This window comes from Macrotis lagotis, chromosome 2 (genome assembly GCF_037893015.1).
Source record: "Macrotis lagotis isolate mMagLag1 chromosome 2, bilby.v1.9.chrom.fasta, whole genome shotgun sequence".
Classification (NCBI taxonomy): Eukaryota; Metazoa; Chordata; class Mammalia; order Peramelemorphia; family Peramelidae; genus Macrotis; species Macrotis lagotis.
The window spans coordinates 335396153-335413869 of NC_133659.1; the positions used below are offsets into that span (position 1 = coordinate 335396153).

The following is a 17717-nucleotide window of genomic DNA, read 5'->3' on the forward strand; positions in this document are numbered from 1 at the left end:
CGAATCTCTCAGAATCTCTCAGTTTCGTTTACAAATCCTGTTCCACCCACACTCCTGATTTAGACAGATTCCTCTGAGCCTCCAGCAGATTAGTCCAGGGAAGACAGCCTGGTTTATGATGATCTGGAAATGAAGTCAGCTAGTCTCAAGTGATGTCAACGTGCCCTTGACTCAGTGTGCATCCTCTCAGAGACTTTCAGAGGGGAAAGAGGTATTCCTGTGTCAGAGACTCCAATAAAAGAGGAATGATGGTCAGAGATGAAAAAGCCAGGGTCAGTTGCTCTGCTGAAGTGAACAGAACACTTTGAAACACCTTATTCCTGGGGATTTACCCAAAGGGACCCACACAGTGTTTCTGGATTTGGTTCCTATCTTCTGTCTCTTGTTCTGAGGCTACCCACCTCTTCTGACTGTGGCTTCAGGGGATCCAGACCCTCATCAAAAAAGAAAGACAAAAGCCTTTCTTTGGTTAGCATCCTATCTTGTCTTCAAGTCCCAGTGCCTAAGGTCAGTCAGCACTGAGAAAAAACTCATTTGGAGGATTTGGGGAGCATAAATTGTTAGAGCTGGGAGGGCCCTTAGAACAGGTAATGTTGTTGTCCAATGAGATCTTACAATGCTGAATATCAGAACTGGAGAGAACTTGCCACAGAATGACAGAACTCAGAATAGGGATTGTTGGAGCTGGGAGGGAGCCCCAAATTGTAGAACATGGTATTTCAGAACAGTCTGAGGAGTCCCTGAATATAGAATGGTCAAGTTAGAAGAGACTGTAGAGAGTTAATGGTCTAGCTCCCTCGGGTTAGACAGGAGGAAACTGAGGTCTTAGAGAGGAGAGGAATGAGCAGTGTCTGGGGGAGGGCCCTAGAGGAGGATCAGTTGACAAAAATGCACATGATTAGTCTGAGACTAATGGTATTACCAATATCAAACCCCAAAGCCATCCAGTCTTCTGTCTTCTACCCACTTAGTCTGGGGCCCAGTTCATTGTCAAACTACAGGGTTTGCTGTTCATGGTATGAGGTCTAAAGGACTAACTCATTGGGCTACTCATCTAGTCTAGGGATTTCTCATCTACTTTTTTGCTGATGTGAATGATTGGGTGAATCTTTTTTGAGTGGCTTTGCCTCTTTTGGAGGGGATTCTGAGAGCTGATGCAATCAGTACAGTGTCATTCTCAGGCAGAAATAAATGAAGGACCTCTCCATTTAGAGGGAATCCTTCCTTACTGCACTCTCCTCAGAATTCCCTCTATTATAGTGATTATTTTCAGTGATGTATACCTTTCTAGGTGGCATGGTAGATAACATGTTGGACCTGGAGTCAGGAAAATCTGAAATCAAATCAGATACCCTGGGCAAGTCACTTAACCTCTGTCTGCCTCACTTCTTCTGCTTAACATGGCCATAATAATAACTTCTTCCTCCCCAAGATGTTGTAAATGTTATAAATGTAAAAGTGAGATATTTGTTTAAAAAAAAAAAGTTTCGCAAGCCTTCAGAGGCTCTCTAAATGCCAGCTTTTACTAAGTCTATTCACACTGATAATGAGAGGATCGTTAAGCATTTATCTCTGTTGCTCCATCTACCGGGAACCCTGGTATGAATTTAGAAGAATCATGGGAGACACCCTGTTGGAGGGGATTTTTAAGGTTGCATTTTCTCTCCTAAGTCTTCTGCTATGGGGTTAATGAGGTGGGAGTGATTCATCTATCATCAAACCTTGCAAGTGCCGGATTTTTACCAGGCAATATTCTAAGCCCTGGACAATGTATTGGGATACAACAGGGTGTCCAACAAACAATAAAAACAACAGGCTCCAGTATTTTTTGCAAAATGATGACTAAGTACACTGGAGAGGGCCCAAGTCTGGGGTTAGAAGTCTTAAGGACCAGGGAGATGAGGGAAGGCTTCTTGGAAGAGGACTTGGAGTTCCCCATAGACCATTCCAATCCAAGGGAGGTGTGTGATCACAGGACATCTTGGTAGAAAGAGAATGGTGTTTACATGGAGAGCAGAGAAAGAAGCCAAGTCTGGAAGTGTGGACTCCAAGTTGCAGCGTGGGAAGGGACTTGGGAAGTCAAAGAGCTTGGCCCCTTCATGAGGGAATGGAACCCTTAAGGCAGTTCTCCAGATAATTTAAATGAAACTTCACACTCAAATGAAACCAGCCAGAATGCTTCCTCTTCAGTTATCTTGGGTCAAAGTCAAAGTGAGACTTGAATGCTTTGGGAAGCTTTTGGATCTCTGGGAAGACCATGAGACCCTGACCAGCACTGCTCGTCTTGTCCAGCTTCAGCCAGTGGGGAGGAAACCTTACTCCAAGGGAAGGGATCCAGGTTCAAGAGGGCCTTGGGACTATGCCATGGGAGGATCAGCTAATGGCTGGAAATGTTTAGCCTGAAGAAGAAAAGACTTGGGGCAAAGAACTGTCTCCAAGTGTCTGAGGGGCTATCTAGGGAAGATAAGAGTCCCTTAGATCCTAGGGTCCTAGATATATGGTTGAATGGGACTTAAGAAACCATCTTTGAACCCTCTCATTTTAAAGATGAGGAAATTGAGAGCCAGGAAGTTGTCCAGTACAGTGGCAGATCTAGGTCCCTGATTCAAAATTCAGTTTCTTTTCTATTGCTTCTTGACTCCACAGATCAGATATGGAAGCAGCAGGAGAGGGGAGGGTGCCTTTGGGGGTTGGGAGGAAAATTCATTGTAAAGAGGCAGATTTAAGCTGAATGTCAGGAAAAAGGGAAATACTGACAGTTATCCCAAAGAGAATAGGCTGCTGCAGGAGGAAGAGAGTTCTCTCTCACTGGAGGGCTGCTGGCCAGGATGTTGTAGAAAGACTTTCTCTTCAGGTAGGGACCACACTGTGATTTCTAAGATTTCTTCCAGTCTGGAGATTCTAGGAACTCTCAAATGAATTTAGTACTTGAGTGTCTTAACCTCTTAGCCTGAGGTTAATTGCTTTGTATTCTCAGGATTACAAGTCTGAGACAGTCCTAAGATATGAGCCCCTTCCTCTAAGCTCTGCTATAAGTAGGGGAGGTGGCTTATTGAAAGCAGGAAGTTGAGACTCAGATCAGAAAGAATGATGTATCCCCAAATCAGAAAATGAGGTATGGGAGCAGAAAGAATTCAGGACCTGAGGTCAGGACTTCGGGACCTGAGGTCAGGAGGTTTGGCTTTAAGGACAGTCTCTGACTCTTATGAGTTGATATGATCTGGGATAAATCATTTTACTGCTCTGGAGTCTGTTTTCTTATCAATAAAATGGGAACAGTGACCTGTCTGTCCCACAAAGATATGAAATCAAGTGTTTTGAAAACCATGATATTCTAGCTAAAGGTTTCTTATCTTTTAAAATAATAATTCTAATTATTTTCTATCCAATTAGGAACCAGATTTGTCATGTCACTGGTCTAAGAAACTCCCTGGTGAGAAAACTTCCTCCCCTAATATAGCTCCACACATTTTTGAACCTCAGGGACTTCTTGGGAGCAACAAATCAGAGTTTGAATGACTTGCCCAGGACCCCACACAGCCAGTGTATATCAGAAGTAGGCCAGTTTATTTTCTCTAAAGACATCTAAAGAACAGTGGAATGGTGTCATGGATAAGCAGCATGCCTGGTGGCAAGTCTTTGCCAATTAACTCAGTTTCCACCAGTCTCCTGGCTTCTATAGTGGATGCCTGGATCTCAGACCTAGATTAATGACATGGCCCCAGGAACTCAAGAGAGACCCTCTGCTGCCAGCCCCACCTTGTGGCTGTCTTCAATACCCATGCTTTCCCAAATATCCTTCTTGCCCTAGCGGGCAGCACTATTTCTTGTCCCTCTCTCCTTGGTCTTGCTTTATTGCCCATATGTAGACCACCCCAATGACATGAGATCCATTTTGTAATAATTCAGACCTTGACTGTCTCAACCCCATGCACTCCCAGTGGTCACTGACCTGGGTTCTAGACTCTTAGATCACTGATGAAAAGAGCCCTTTCCATTGTGCAAAACATGAGCTAGAAACTGAGGCTGCAGCTCTTGGGGTCTTTGTTTACTTCATGAGGCTGCAAGCATATTGGAAAGCTTGCTTCATTCTCTAGACCCAGAACTGCCTCTGAGTCCTAAAACCTTGGAGTATGCTTTGTGTCTTACTAGCTGGATGTGACCTGGAGGAAGTCACTTTCCTCTGGGGTCCTTGGTTTCTTTCTCTTCAGAACCAAGGGAGTAGACCAGGGATTCACAGATTCACAAAATTCTTGAGCTGGGAGAGAGCAGACATTCCCCAACCTAACCCCAATCTGAAGGAGCAGCATAGAATGGTAGCTGGGCTTGGAACTGGGAAAACCTTGGTTTAGAGCCCATCTCAGAAAGATGTTAGCTGTGGAACTGTGATTGAGTCAAGGCTTGCTCTGATCTGCTTCAGGCTCCTCATACTTAAAGGAGGCAGTTGGGCTGGACCCCCAAGAATCTTTTTTTGACATTTGAGCTTCTGACTTATCCTTCTACCATACTGGCTTCTGGAAGACCCACAGTGACAGGGAGTTCCTTCCAGTTGTAGGTAGGTTTTATCCCTAGGAAGTGCGCCATTGACCTGAGGTGGAATCTGACTCTCTGCCACCCGCCACCCACTCCACCTGCTCTCAGAGTTATTCTCTGGGGTCAAGCACAACAAGTGGGATCCTTCTTCCCTGAAATATTCCCTCTTCATATATTATAAGGAATATCATTTCAATTAAATGGGGGTAAGGGAGAGTATTGTGCTCCCAGAATCCTGGGAGACTGTTGCTGTGGGTGTTCTGGGAGCAAGGCAGGATGGGGTGGTATGGGTGGGAGAGAAGAAAGCTGCCATTTATGGTCTACTGGTATAACTCATTGTGCTTCCTAACCAGGGTTGAAGCTCTGCCATTCCTACATGACTGAAGGTGGATGGTGCTGCCAGAATCCTCCCTGGCCTTCTGAGAGAGTCTTGGGTAGATCTTCTGGCTTTTCTGGGACACTATTTGACAATGTCTCCTCAGGGGTGTGAGGGGCTGGTACTGGTTCTCTTCATCCTTAGATTCCCTTCTGGGCCTCCCATGCCTGGACCTAGACTGAGTCCCTCCTGTGAAGTGTAAACAGGGCCTAGTTTCCTATTTTTGCTTTCTCAGTGCTGTCACAGTGCCTTCTATGGAAGCGGGCAGATGACCTCCATGGGGGCTTCTGACCTAGGTGCCTTTTTCTCCAAATCACTGAGTGTTGAGTCTGGGAACATGAAATATGGGCCTGCTGTGGGCTAGGACCTGGGGCCACAGGGACAAAATGATAAAGAGTCCTTTCCTCCAGGGTCTTGCTGTCTCCTGAAGGAGCTAGAGTCCATCTTCTTTCCACCCCAGTTGGATAAGCATTTTCCTCCCAAAGTGTGATTCTTTATATTTTACAGAAGAAGAATCTGAAGCCTACCCCACCCAACTCACTCTAGGCTAGGGGAAGAACTTAGGGTTCCTATCCAGGGTTTATATACACCATCATTTTACTAAAATCAAAATGGGCACAGAGAGGGGAAAGGACTTGCCCCCCAAAAGTGAATAATTTCTTCTCCATTTGGGTCTATGTCTTTGGACTCTATACAAATCTTGGCCTCTTCCCATTATGCCATAAAGTACCAATGAAGTGGCTAACTTCTCCATAACTTGGATAAACCCCAGATAATTGCTTGAGGCTTGGGGAGTGACTTGCCCATGGTCACAGATTGGGAACTGTTAGAAACAGACCTGGGCCTTCATGCTTTATCCACTCTGCCAAACTGCTTGTCTAATAAGAATTAATTATCTTGATGAATGATGACAACAACAGTAGCCCTGGAATACCTAGATTCCCCTCCAGTGGATGTTTCCCCAAGGGCTGGAAGTCTCTCTCCTTCCCCCTTCCCCACTGCTCACAAACCAGGCCAGGTCTTGTTCCTGTCCTAGCTGTCTGTCCAGCTCTGCTTGGCATTAACCTATCTGCTTCAATAGATTTTGTTTTTAAAGGGGGCTGGGGAAGGGAGTTCATATGCCCTTGAAACTCTTCATCTCATTTAAACTTAATTGCCTCGTTTTTCTAGACATTTGCTAATGAAAGAAGCCAAATTATAGTTGGAATTAGGCCTTAACTAATCTTAATTAAAAGCCCTTGCTGATAATCAGAAACAGCCCCTCTTGTGGAGGGCCAGCGGCTGAGGCCAGGCCTTAAATACCTTGTTTAAATAACTGCAGCCCTTTTGATAATAATTGTTTAGTCTGAACTCAGGAGCCTGCATTGCTCAGGCCATGTTACATGGAAATTTGTGTTTTGTTCATTTTCGGCAAGAAGATCCCACTCTGAAGTGCTTGGTTCCAAAGTGCTGTCATTGAGATGGGGGGAAGAAGAGGACCCATTCTTAGGTTGGAACCTCAGCCTGGAAAGTCTCTAATGTGGCTGGGGGCGGGGGGTGGAGGTGGTCACTGTTCCAGAACCCACCTCTTGGATCTCCAAGCCCCAACATCTACAGTGGATAAAGAGTAACTTCCTACCTTTTTAATATCTACCCTGTGACTGGTTGTCTGCCACTTAAATGAAGGGGGATTATGAACTCTGTTATTAGGAGTTGGGGGGAACCTCTTCTAATAATATACTCAGGAATCCATTTAGTTAGATGTAAAACAAAACCTTGAAACCAATTAGCATTGTTCGTGTAGCGGGACCCGGCCTCATTAAGGTATTTCCATCATCTGTTAGAGCTCTCTGCAGCTTAACTCTTGATAAAGTAATGGTATTTCCCTGCCTCTGGAGGCCAGGACGAGCTTGGGAAGACAAAGGAGGGGGTGAAATAAGAATTACAAAATCTCAACCCTGGAAGAAACTGCATTGTTCACTGAATCTTGACCTTCCTTAATCAGGAACCCCTCCACAGTACAAGACTCTAGATTGGGAGTTGGGAGGGTGGCTACACCCCTCCTCCTTATAGATGAAGAAACTGGGGCCTAGGGAGGTATGGTGACTTTTCCAAGGTCTCACAGCTATGCTGGGTTGGAATTCAAACTCAGTGATCCCTGGCAAGTGGTCATGTGGCCCCAATTCAATTCTCCAGTGACAGCGAATTCCCAGCCTGTTTCCCTTTGTGATGACTTGGATTGTTTGGATGTTGGTCAGAATCTTCCTCCCTATTAGTACCCCCAGAGTAGCCCCTGGGGCTTCTCTCTCCCTTCTCAGAAGCACCTTCCCTTGCTGGTCTTCTCCTTCCACTCTCTCATTTGGTCCAAGGGTATTCCTCTGGGGTTAAACACAACTGGCCTCTTCCCTCTTTCATGGGGGAGCCCTTCAATATTCACAGATAATTGTCTTGTCACTTCTGATGAGACATTTCTCCAGGCTAAACAAGCTTAGTTCCTTCTATAGGTCCCCTGAAAACAGAGAAGAAACTTGAGAATGTCAGGAAAAGTCTGAACTGGTGACCTCAAAATCAGGAATATCTCCTTCCTGATTCAGTTCCATAATTGGGTGAACAGCTCTTTATCTCAAACCTAAGTGCCTGCCATCTATGTGAGTGACAGTCTCAAGGCAGGGGGTCCCAAGGCCAGGATTCTGGTCCAGATTACTCCTTAGGAACTCTGTCTAAGCCTTAGTGACCTCCTCTGTTCTTAGAAGGAAGTTTGTAAACTCCATGAGGACAGAGTCTTCCCAGAAGGTACTTAATAAGACCTTTCATTTGGAAGAGAGATTTGAGTTTTCCTACTTGTCAGAGAGGGCAGAATCAGGAGCAATAGAGGAGAGAAGCTCCCAAGAACTAGATTGAGGCTAACTGGAAGGAAGGGCTCCTCTTGTACTGGAGCAGTCCTACTGAGGTCAAAGCTGCCCAGATTCCTCAAAGTTCCCCAGGCGGAGAGGCAAGAGCACTTTCCAAACTTGGGCTCCTAAATGGCTCAAGTTCCTTCCTTCCTGAAGATTCTGTCATTCTTTGCTCATCTCTGATCCTTCTTCCTACACCAATGTGCCCTAGAGGATGTAGCAGGATATAGCATATAGAGCCCTGAATGCTAGACTTTACACCATGCTCACTGTCTCCAGCTCCCTCTTTGACCTTAGGGATATCATCATCTCCAGGTCTGTTTGCATTCCTAAAATGAGGGAGCTGATAGTCCTTCCCCTGTGACATTCTCAGATCCTAAGACTAGGTGACCTCAGCCTCTTCCTGTCCTACCTCTAGGATACCAGCATTAGAGACTGGAACCAGAACTTGAGCCCTGGGTTCAAGTTCTGGCCACACCACATACTTGGTTAGTGATGATCAGTCACTCAAGTTTCATATTCTGTAAAAATGAAAAAATTAAATGAGATGACCTTGAAGACCCCTTCAAATTCTGAATTGATGAAAAGTGTTTTAAGGTCCCTTAGTCTCTTGCGGCCTCAGTTTTCTCATCTGTCAGATGATGAAGATGATGCCAGCCCTGTCTATTATATGTATGAAATCCAGTCTGTGAAAAGGCTTATTTTAAGTCCCACCAAAGGACATCATTCTTTCTGTACAGTTTTGAAGTCTTTGGTAGGAACCCAAAACTCTTCCTGTGGCTCTCCCTGCTTTGGCTCATTCATTGGGAGCCACTTTCAGGTTTCCTTTAGAATTGCCTTTTATTACATTCTCTGTATTTGCTTTTCTAGGGAGGAATGTGACCCAGAGAAGGCCATTATCTCTAAGAAAATAAACTAGGAGGGGGCTTTGGAGAGCTACTGAAAATGGCTCCTGCATCCTGAAGGCCTCTCATTCTCCCCAGATGAAATGGGCAGGGTTTGGAGTCACAAAGCCTGGACTGAGCTTCTTGGGCTGGTCACATTGGCTAAGTCATCACCCTCTCTGGGTCTAAGAAATGACTGGGCTTGTTGCACCCTCCTCCCAAAATCATCCTGGCAGCCCAAGAGAACTGGGGTGATCATGATACAAGTAGCAGATCTGTGGTTTTTGAAGGGAAGTTCCTTTAGGCTGATTTCTTGAGACAATATTTGTAACATGGGAAGTCTGTGTGGGCCTCAGAATCTGGACTAGATGGATTGACATCCTCCCAGGAGCCCCACTGCCCACTGCTCCTAGGTAAGGTCTCAATGCTGCTTGCCTGGATTAAAGCTCTCTAAATTGGTCTCCATAGCTCTGGACTTTTTCCACCTCAGGGTGCTGGACCTCTCATCCTTATTCACAGAGAAAAATCAAAGGCTCCCAGATTTTGAGTCAGGAGCTTAAGGGCATCAAACCCCAGCCCTCCCATTTTACACATGAAGAAAACTGAGTCCCAGAGAGGTGAAGATTCCCTAGGACACATGGATTGGATTGGGGAAATGGTCCTCTGCCTCCCTATCCCTTATTCTCCATTTGCTCTCTTCATCCCTGGAAAGCCCTTCTTACCCCCTTCCATCCCTCTCTTTCTCTTTCTCTCCTCTTCACTCTCTCCTTCTATCCATCCTTCCCTCCTTCTCTCCTCTCTTCTATCCCTCTCTTCTCTCTCCTTCCTTCTCTCCTTCCCTACTTCCTTTTCTCCCTTCTTCTTTCTCTTCATTGTCTTGTTACTTTATTCTCTTACTCTCTCCTTCTCTCTCCTCTCCATCCCTCCTTCTCTTCTTTTCTCTCTTCTCTCTCTTCTTTGCTCTCTATTCCTTTCTCCTTCTCTCCATCCCTTCTGCTTCCTATCCCTCTCTCCTCTCTTCTTTCTAGCCCTATCTCCTTTCCATCTCTTCTTCTTTTCTTCTCTTTCCCTTCCTCCTCTCTTTCCCTGTCTCCTCCTCTCCATATTTTCATCCTTTCCTCCCCCCTCCTTCCCTTTGCCTCTTGCCTCTTTTTGTGAGGATGAAATGACAGAATATTTGAAAAGCATTTATAAAGCACACTGACTAGTAGGTAGCGGGTACTCTGTCAATGCTAGCTCTCATTATTATTATTATGGTGGTGGTTGGGTGCTCATTAGAGCTCCCTCTGGCCACTTCAGTGACAAGCCTTGAAACTCAGCCAGGCTGACTTGAGGATGGACATACTGCTTGTCTCTGGACCTTTCCTGAAGCTGGCTAGACTTGGAAGGGGCACATGGTTGGGGCACAGGGGCCTTCCTGGACCAAGTCTTGCACTTGAGCCACTTTACCAACTGAGGACCCCAAAACCCCTGATGTCTTTTGAACAAAGAATCAAGCCTCCTGAGGGTGTGGACAAGCAGAAAGGGGAAGGGGTTTATGGGATCCAATAGATGAGATGCCCTTTCCCAAGGCAGGGCTGCACCTTCACTATAACTTAAAGTAGCGAGAGGGTGATTTGCCCAGGCTCAGCCAATAAAGATGGGCCTTGCCAACTACCAGACACATAGTGTGACCGCTGTGGAATACTCCCTGACTAGGCAAACTCTAAGGCTCCTCTGGTTTCTGATCAGCCTTCTCTGAGCCTCCTAATGGAACTGAGTTCAGGCTCTTTGACTCCTCAGATCCCTCTGACCTCTCCTATGTACCTACTTTTCTAGTTTGTCATCTGATTATTGGGGTGCCTGGATTCAGCACACTGCCTGACCCTTGATAAATGTCTATGACAAAAACAGTGCAGGCTCCTTAGACTGTCCCCTTATTATGACCAAGAACATCTTTTTTTCCTCCAGAAATAAGCACATTTACTGAATTTGACTGAGATGTCCTAGAACTCAAAGGTGCCCTCTTGCCATGGCTGCCCATTAGCTCTGGCCCATCATACGTTTAGGTCAGTTTGGTCTCTCTTCCATGGGTCAGGAACTCCAATGAAAGCTTTCATACCTCAGGAAGCTGAAATCCAGGGACCTTGACATTTGTCTGTGATTGTAGACCTACTAAGCAGCATTGCCAAGGCCTGAACTCAAATTTCTAGGCCTTAATCTAGAACCCAGCCACACCCATTAGAAAATCTAGCTCAGAGGCTTTGAAGAGCAGGATGACAATATTCCCTAAGCAGCTGCAGCCATGAGCCAGCCCCATTTGCTGGGGACATAATGATCGACCAAATTCTGAGCTCCTTCAGGAATAATGATTCTAGTTGGAGGCCCTAGGTCTTTTCTAAAACAAATTGCCTTTTCCAACCCCAAGTCTGCCTGATATTGTAGAAGGAATACAGGCTGCAGAGTAGGAAGACCTGGGTTTGAATCCCAGCTCCAAAACTGCAGAGCCAGGAGCAAGGCACATTTGCAGTCTGAGCTTGTTTATGCTCCAGAAAGGTAGGTCCAGCTGGCCTTCGGGGTCCCTGATTTTATCTGTGTGAAGCCTCTTGGATTGAGGGATACTGGGGGGGCGGGCAGTGGAGCCAGAAGGTCTTGACTGGAAGCCCAGCTCAGACACTTATAATGACCTCCCAGCTGCTTCCTGACTCTTCTGTAAAACTAAAGAAGTGGGCTGAATGATCTCTTAGTTCCCATCTCATCAATGACCTTACGATCCCTCCACCAACAGAGATTGCAAACAATGTTTAGATTAGATGCCACCAGCTCAGTGATGATCCTCTCTGAATTCAGCCTGGCAGGTCCCAGGACAGGCATATAGCCTAGGTTAAAAAGCCCACACTAAGCTTGCCTTCACTTAAGCCAGGGACCTCTTGCCCACTTCACTAGAGGCATCGGAGGAGGACTTGGATGACAGCTCAGAGAACTAGAGAAATGGAAGCCTCATGAGCTGGCTAAAAGAACCAGAGTCAGTGAAGGGGAAGCTAAGGACAAGGAGGGTTTGCTTCATCCTTGGACTAGCCACCTTCACTGACAAGAGCTACTCCCAGGTGAAACTCAATTATCTGCTAATATTTGGCCCCAGTGCTTTGGAGAGGAGGTGCAGTGACTCTTCGATGACGGCAGGGGCACATTTTAATGTGTCCACAGTTGGGGCGGGGGATGGGTGGGTGAGGAGGAAACATAGCACAAGAGATGGGAGGGGGTTGTTTGAAAAAAATGCAACTCTTAGGAAAATATTCTAAAATAGTTTTAAAATGAAATAAAAAAGGAAGCTCTGTATTCAATACAATAAGATTAAAAACCTCAATACCACAGAAAAATTGTTACTGTGTGAGGCTGAAAGAAGCACGACTGAATGGAGCCCCTAAGTCCCCCAAATGTCCCTTCCTTGGGTTCCCAAAGAGCATTGTGGGTACTGGCCCCAGTCAGGGAGCCCTTGCTGGTCTGTTGGTTTGGGTGTTTGTGCCACTGACATTTTTGTCCAAAAAAGTCGACTTAAGTAACCTTATTAAAACCCCATAATGAGCAGTTTGGTCTTTTATTTGTTTCCTCTGTAGAGGACAGAGGAAGATGGTCCCTGCTGGCTGCTGGACCTTTAGGAGATTTTATTTGAATGCAGAGTCAGAGGAGAGAACAGTAAGGGGTGCCTCAGCTGCCCAATCCTCTCTGGAAAGGAAGCTTGGACTAGAAAATCTCAAAGCCCCCCCCCTTTGAGCTGAGATTCTGTTTTAAGGTTTCATCCTGTTATGATATTGAACGTTCTAAGGACCCTCCCACATTTCTGACATTTGAAGTTCTATGACCCTCTCAAGACTACAAGTATTTATTAAATATCTGCAATGGTTCTAAGAGCAGGAGAGAAAAGACTTTAAAAAGCCCTGCTCTCTGCCCTTCAGGGGCTCAGACTCGTCTCCTGGAGGAGATAAAAGTCACTTGAAGAGTAAAGTAAAAGGGTCCCCAGAGGGAGAGTGCTAGTGGGACTGGGGAGAGGGAAGGTCTAAAGCTGCTTCTGGAGGCAGAAGTGAAGAGGGAGAGCTTTCTGGGTCTAGGCGGCAGCTGGTGCCAAGGCAGAAGCAGGAGAGGGACTGGCTTATGTAAGAGCAACAGGGAGGCCAGTGTCTCTAGACAGCACCAAGACATGAAAGGTAGGAAGGCTCTGTGGTGTGAAGGGCTTTAAAATCCATTCTTCCAATAAATATATCAATAAAAATATGAGAGGTGAGAAAAAGTGATAAGTGGATGATGACTCCAAAGGTAGGAGCCTGAGGGATGGGAGGATGGTGGTACCTCTACCCTATTAAGCAGGAAGGGTTGAGAAAGTTGTTGAATTGACTAGACATTCAGTTCCAAATATATGAGTGGCAGTTGGAGATGAGAAGTCAGCAGAGAGTTTGGGGCAGGAAAGGCAGATGGAGAGTCATCAGTATAGAGATGGTCATTAAGTACACAAAACCAATGAGATCATCAAGGGAAGTAGAGGAGGAGTGATCAGAGAGGGAGGAGAAATTTGATCCTGAGGGTAATAGGGAACCATTGGGATTTATTGATGGGGAGCAGGGTGAAGTGCTGAAGTGGTCAGACCTGCATCCTAAGAAGAACACTCTGGCAGGTGAAGGAGACAGACATGGAGGGTGAAGAAAATTGAGGGAGACCAAGCGGCAGGAGAGAGGTGATAAGGTCCTACACCAAGGTGGTCAGAGGAGAGATTGCTGAAGAATGGCTAAGGCTTGGCAGCAGTTTGGATAGGGATTGGGTAGGGAAGTGAGGATGGTCCCTAGGGTGACTAGGAAGATGGTGGAAGATGGGGGTCCCCTCAATAGTAATGGGGAAGTTTCCAAGTTCTGTGTTTTAGGTTCCCCTAGCTCCAATATCACAGCTTTAAAGTCTCTCCCAGCATTGACTTTCTAGTAGAATTTTCAGGCCCTTCTTGCTAGTTCCCCACTGTCTTAGATTTCATACTTTTCTTCTACAATTAGCTTTTTCATACATGAAGTCTGGCCGATGGAATTTATGTGGAATCTTTTCTCTGAGGTTTGCTGCCATTATTGTTTTGAATCTTTCAGAGTCAAGATGCCTGATTCTAAAGGCTAATGAAAATGGCATGGCTAAGACACTTAACCCTGCTTCTGACCATTAGACAACAGGGCAATTAATAATCTACTCACATGAGGCAGTGGGGTGCAAGAGAGGGGCTGGGAACTGGGATCTGAAGACCCGATCTCTCCTCTCAGATCAGTCCCTTATGCCTCAGATGACCTTTGTGGAGTCACTCCATAAGCCTTGAAGCACTATCAATGCACAGTTCTAACTGTAGAGCTGGAAGGGACATCCAGCTAGCCCCATCATTTCACAGAGGAGGAAATGGAGGGTCCAAGAGTAAATCAGGTGAATAGCCCAATATTATGGAATTTAGCGGATGAGCCAAATAGGGTTTGAATCCAAGGTCTCTGACTCCAAATCTAACACTTTATGCTGCAATATTCTACTTTAATCTGTTTCCCCATTTACAGAACTGTACAATTATTATCCAAAGTTGTTTTGGGTGTCACATGGAATTATATATGTGAAAGTGTCTTGCAATTGGAAAGGGTCATCTTAAAAGTGAGCTCTCATCAAAATCAGTTGAACTGGGAATTCCTCGGATTTCATTCAATACAACAAGCTTTGACTCAGTACTTAATGAATGTGAGGTACTGGATATGCCGAGATAATAGCAAAACAGCCTAGGATTTTGAGGGTTTACATTCTATTGGGGTGACTTCACACAACCAGGAACCTTAAAAACCATCCAGAGCAGCCAAGATTTACAAGTCTGGGAAGTGAAACTCAGAAAATAGTAATAATAGTTGCTGCCATTTAGAAAACCCTTACTTGTCTCATTTGATCCTCTTAACAACCCTGCGAGGCAGATCCTACTATTATTCCCACTTTATAAGGAAGGAAACTCAGGAAGACTGAGGTGAAATGATTTGTCTGGGATAGTGCTCTGTCCCCAGAGATAACCACTTTGCTGCCTGTCCCCCTGGCTCCCCAATCCCAGACCCAGGGTTCCTTTGCATCTCATGTTGCTGAGTTCTGGGGGCCCTGGCACAGGTTACATTTCTCCCCCAGGCCCCTTTTTGGTCCAGGTTATGTCATGGAGACATGTGGTTGATGGCTAGGGAATAAGTTAAGCTAATTGGCCCATCTAGGCCTTGAACTGGTGACCCTGGCCTCATTAGCCCCTTCTCTTGCAAACTGCCTTCTCTCTGTACACAAAAAGAGTCCTCCTGTTGGAGGCAAGGGTGTCCAGAGGTGGCCTCTTGGTGGATGCTTTCAAGCTATCGTTTCAAAGACCCCTGATTTCTTCCCAGGAAACCTTTGTTTGCCAAGATAGGCCACACTGAGACCTCCCTTCCCCCCTCCTCAAGAGTCCACAGACAGCATTGTCCAGCACACAATAATCTTACTCAAGTTCCTTGTTGTGGTCTGTCGTGTGTATGTGTGTGTGTGTTTGTGTGTGTGTGTGTGTGTTAATGTGTGACTGTGTGTGAGAGAATGAGTGTGCGTGTGTGTGTGTGAGACAGTGAGAATGTGTGTGTGAGTGTTTGTCTGAATATGAGTGTGAGGGAGTGTGTGTGTGAGAGTGTTTGTATCTTGCCTCACCAAATGGATTCTGCTAGACTCCCATCTTCAGCTCTTGCCCTAGTGTCCTTTATAGAGTACGGATGGATTTCAATTCTTTTTTTTTAATTTAATGTTTATTTATTCTCATTTTGTACAAATAATTTTTTATACATTAATAAAATATTCTTGTTTAAGAGTAAACAAAATACCCCTCCCCCAAAATATAGACTCACTTGAGTGATAAAGTAAAGGGGAGAGAAAAAAAATTAAAATTAAAATTAAAAAAAATAGTAATAATAGTAGGAATGGCCAGGTGGCGCAGTGGACAGAGCACCAGCCCTGGAGCCAGGAGCACCCGAGCCCAAATCTGGCCCTGTACACCCAACAATCACTCAGCAGTGTGACATGCAAGCTTCCTCAACCCCACTGCCCTGCAAAAACCAAAAAAAGAAAAAAAAAAGACCTAAAATAAAATAAAATAAGATAGTAATCATAGTAGGGGCAGCTGGGTGGCAGACAGAGCACTGGCCCTTGAGCCAGGAGCACCCAGGTCCAAATCCGGCCTCAGACACCCAATGATCACCCCACTATGAGGCCCCAGGCAGGCCACCCAGCCCCATTTGCCCTGCACCCACGCAAAATAATAATAATAAAAAAATGTGCTTCAGTCTGTGTTCCAACCCCACCAACTCTGTCACAGGTGGATCACATTCTTTATGATAAGTCCATCACAAAAGTTACTTCCATACTTTTCCACCATTGCCATTGCTGATCACAACTCCCTCCTTTCGTATTTCTTCACTACCATGTACTCTATTTTCTCTCTCCTTTCACTCTGACTCTGCTGTAGGGTCGCTGAGTGGCGCAGCAGACAGATCCCTGGCTCTGGGGCCAAGAGGCCCTGAGCCCCCATACCACCCCTTAGGCCCAGCATCCACCTGGCCCTAGGTCCTGGACAGGCCCTCCAATCCCAGCCCCTTGCAAGAAGTAAAAAAGAAGATGTGTTATATATCCCACCATGGTCCATCCTCTCCTCCTTCATTCACATCCCCACTCCTTCCCCCTGTCCTCCCCCTCTCCTTCTTACTCCAGATATCTATACACCATTCAGTATATATGCTGTTTCCTCTCCTAGCCACCTCTGATGACAGTGAAAATTCCTTCATTCCCCCTTGCTTTCCCTGCTTCCATATCATTGCAATAGCTCATTGTAATAAAGAAAAATCTTATATGAAATATCTTGGCCTATTCCCCCTCTCCTTTTTCTTTCTCCCATCACATTTCCCTTTTTTCCTATTGACTCCATTTTTACACCATATTTTATCTTCAAATTCAGCTTTTTCCTGTGCTTCATCTATAAAATCTCCTTCTACCTGCTCTGTTAATTGAAAAGGTTCATATGAGTATTATCAGTGTCATTTTTCTATGCAGGAATACATGCAGTTCATCATCATTAAGTCTCTCATATTTTCCCCTTCTCTTCCAATCTCTATGTTTCACCTGAGTCCTGTATTTGAAGATCAAACCTTCTGTTCAGCTCTGGCCATTCCAACAGGAACATTTGAAATTCCCCTGGTTCATTGAAAGTCCATCTTTTTCCCTGGAAGAGGATATTCAGCCTTGCTGGGTAGTTCATTCTTGGCTGCATTCTAAGCTCTTTCGCCTTCCAGTATATTATATTCCAAGCCCTACGAGCTTTTAATGTAGTTGCTGCTAAGTCCTGTGAGATCCTGATTGCAGCTCCACTGTATTTGAATTGTGTCCTTCTGGCTGCTTGTAATATTTTCTCTTTGACTTGGGAGTTCTGGAACTTGGCTATAATATTCCTGGGGGTTGGTTTTTGGGGATCTCTTTCTCAGGGGGATTGGTGGAGTCTCTCCATTTCTATTTTTCCCTCTGCTTCTAGGATATCAGGACAATTTTCCTGTAGTAATTCTTTGAAAATGATTTCAAGGCTCTTTTCCTGATCATGACTTTCAGGTATTCCAATCATTTTTAAATTATCTTTCCTAAATCCATTTTCCATATCAGTTGTTTTTTTCAATGAGATGTTTCACATTTTCTTCTAATTTTTCATTCTTTTGGTTTTGAAGTATTGAGTCCTGATTTTTAGTAAATTCATCAATCTCCCTGAGTTCTATTCTTTGTCTGAAGGATTTGTTTTCCTCAAAGCTTTCTTATCTCTATTTCCATCTAGCCAATTCTGCTTTTTAAAGCATTCTTCTCCTCAATAACTTTTTGAACTGTTTTATCCACTTGACTTTTGCTGGTTTTTAGCATGCTATTTTCTTCAGCATTTTTTTTTTTTTGGATTTCCTTGATTAAGCTGCTGACTTCATTTTCATGTTTTTCCTGCATTTCTTTCATTTCTTTTCCCAGTTTTTCCTTCTAATTCCCTCATTTGAT

The 17717-nt window shown here is 45.0% G+C and overlaps 1 protein-coding gene across 8 annotated transcripts in view; it reads left to right on the forward strand.

The window, feature by feature from the left end:
- The window catches only part of SCUBE1 (signal peptide, CUB domain and EGF like domain containing 1), a 228219-nt gene that overhangs the window by 6359 nt on the left and 204143 nt on the right, over window positions 1–17717 (forward strand). The window lies entirely within an intron of this gene.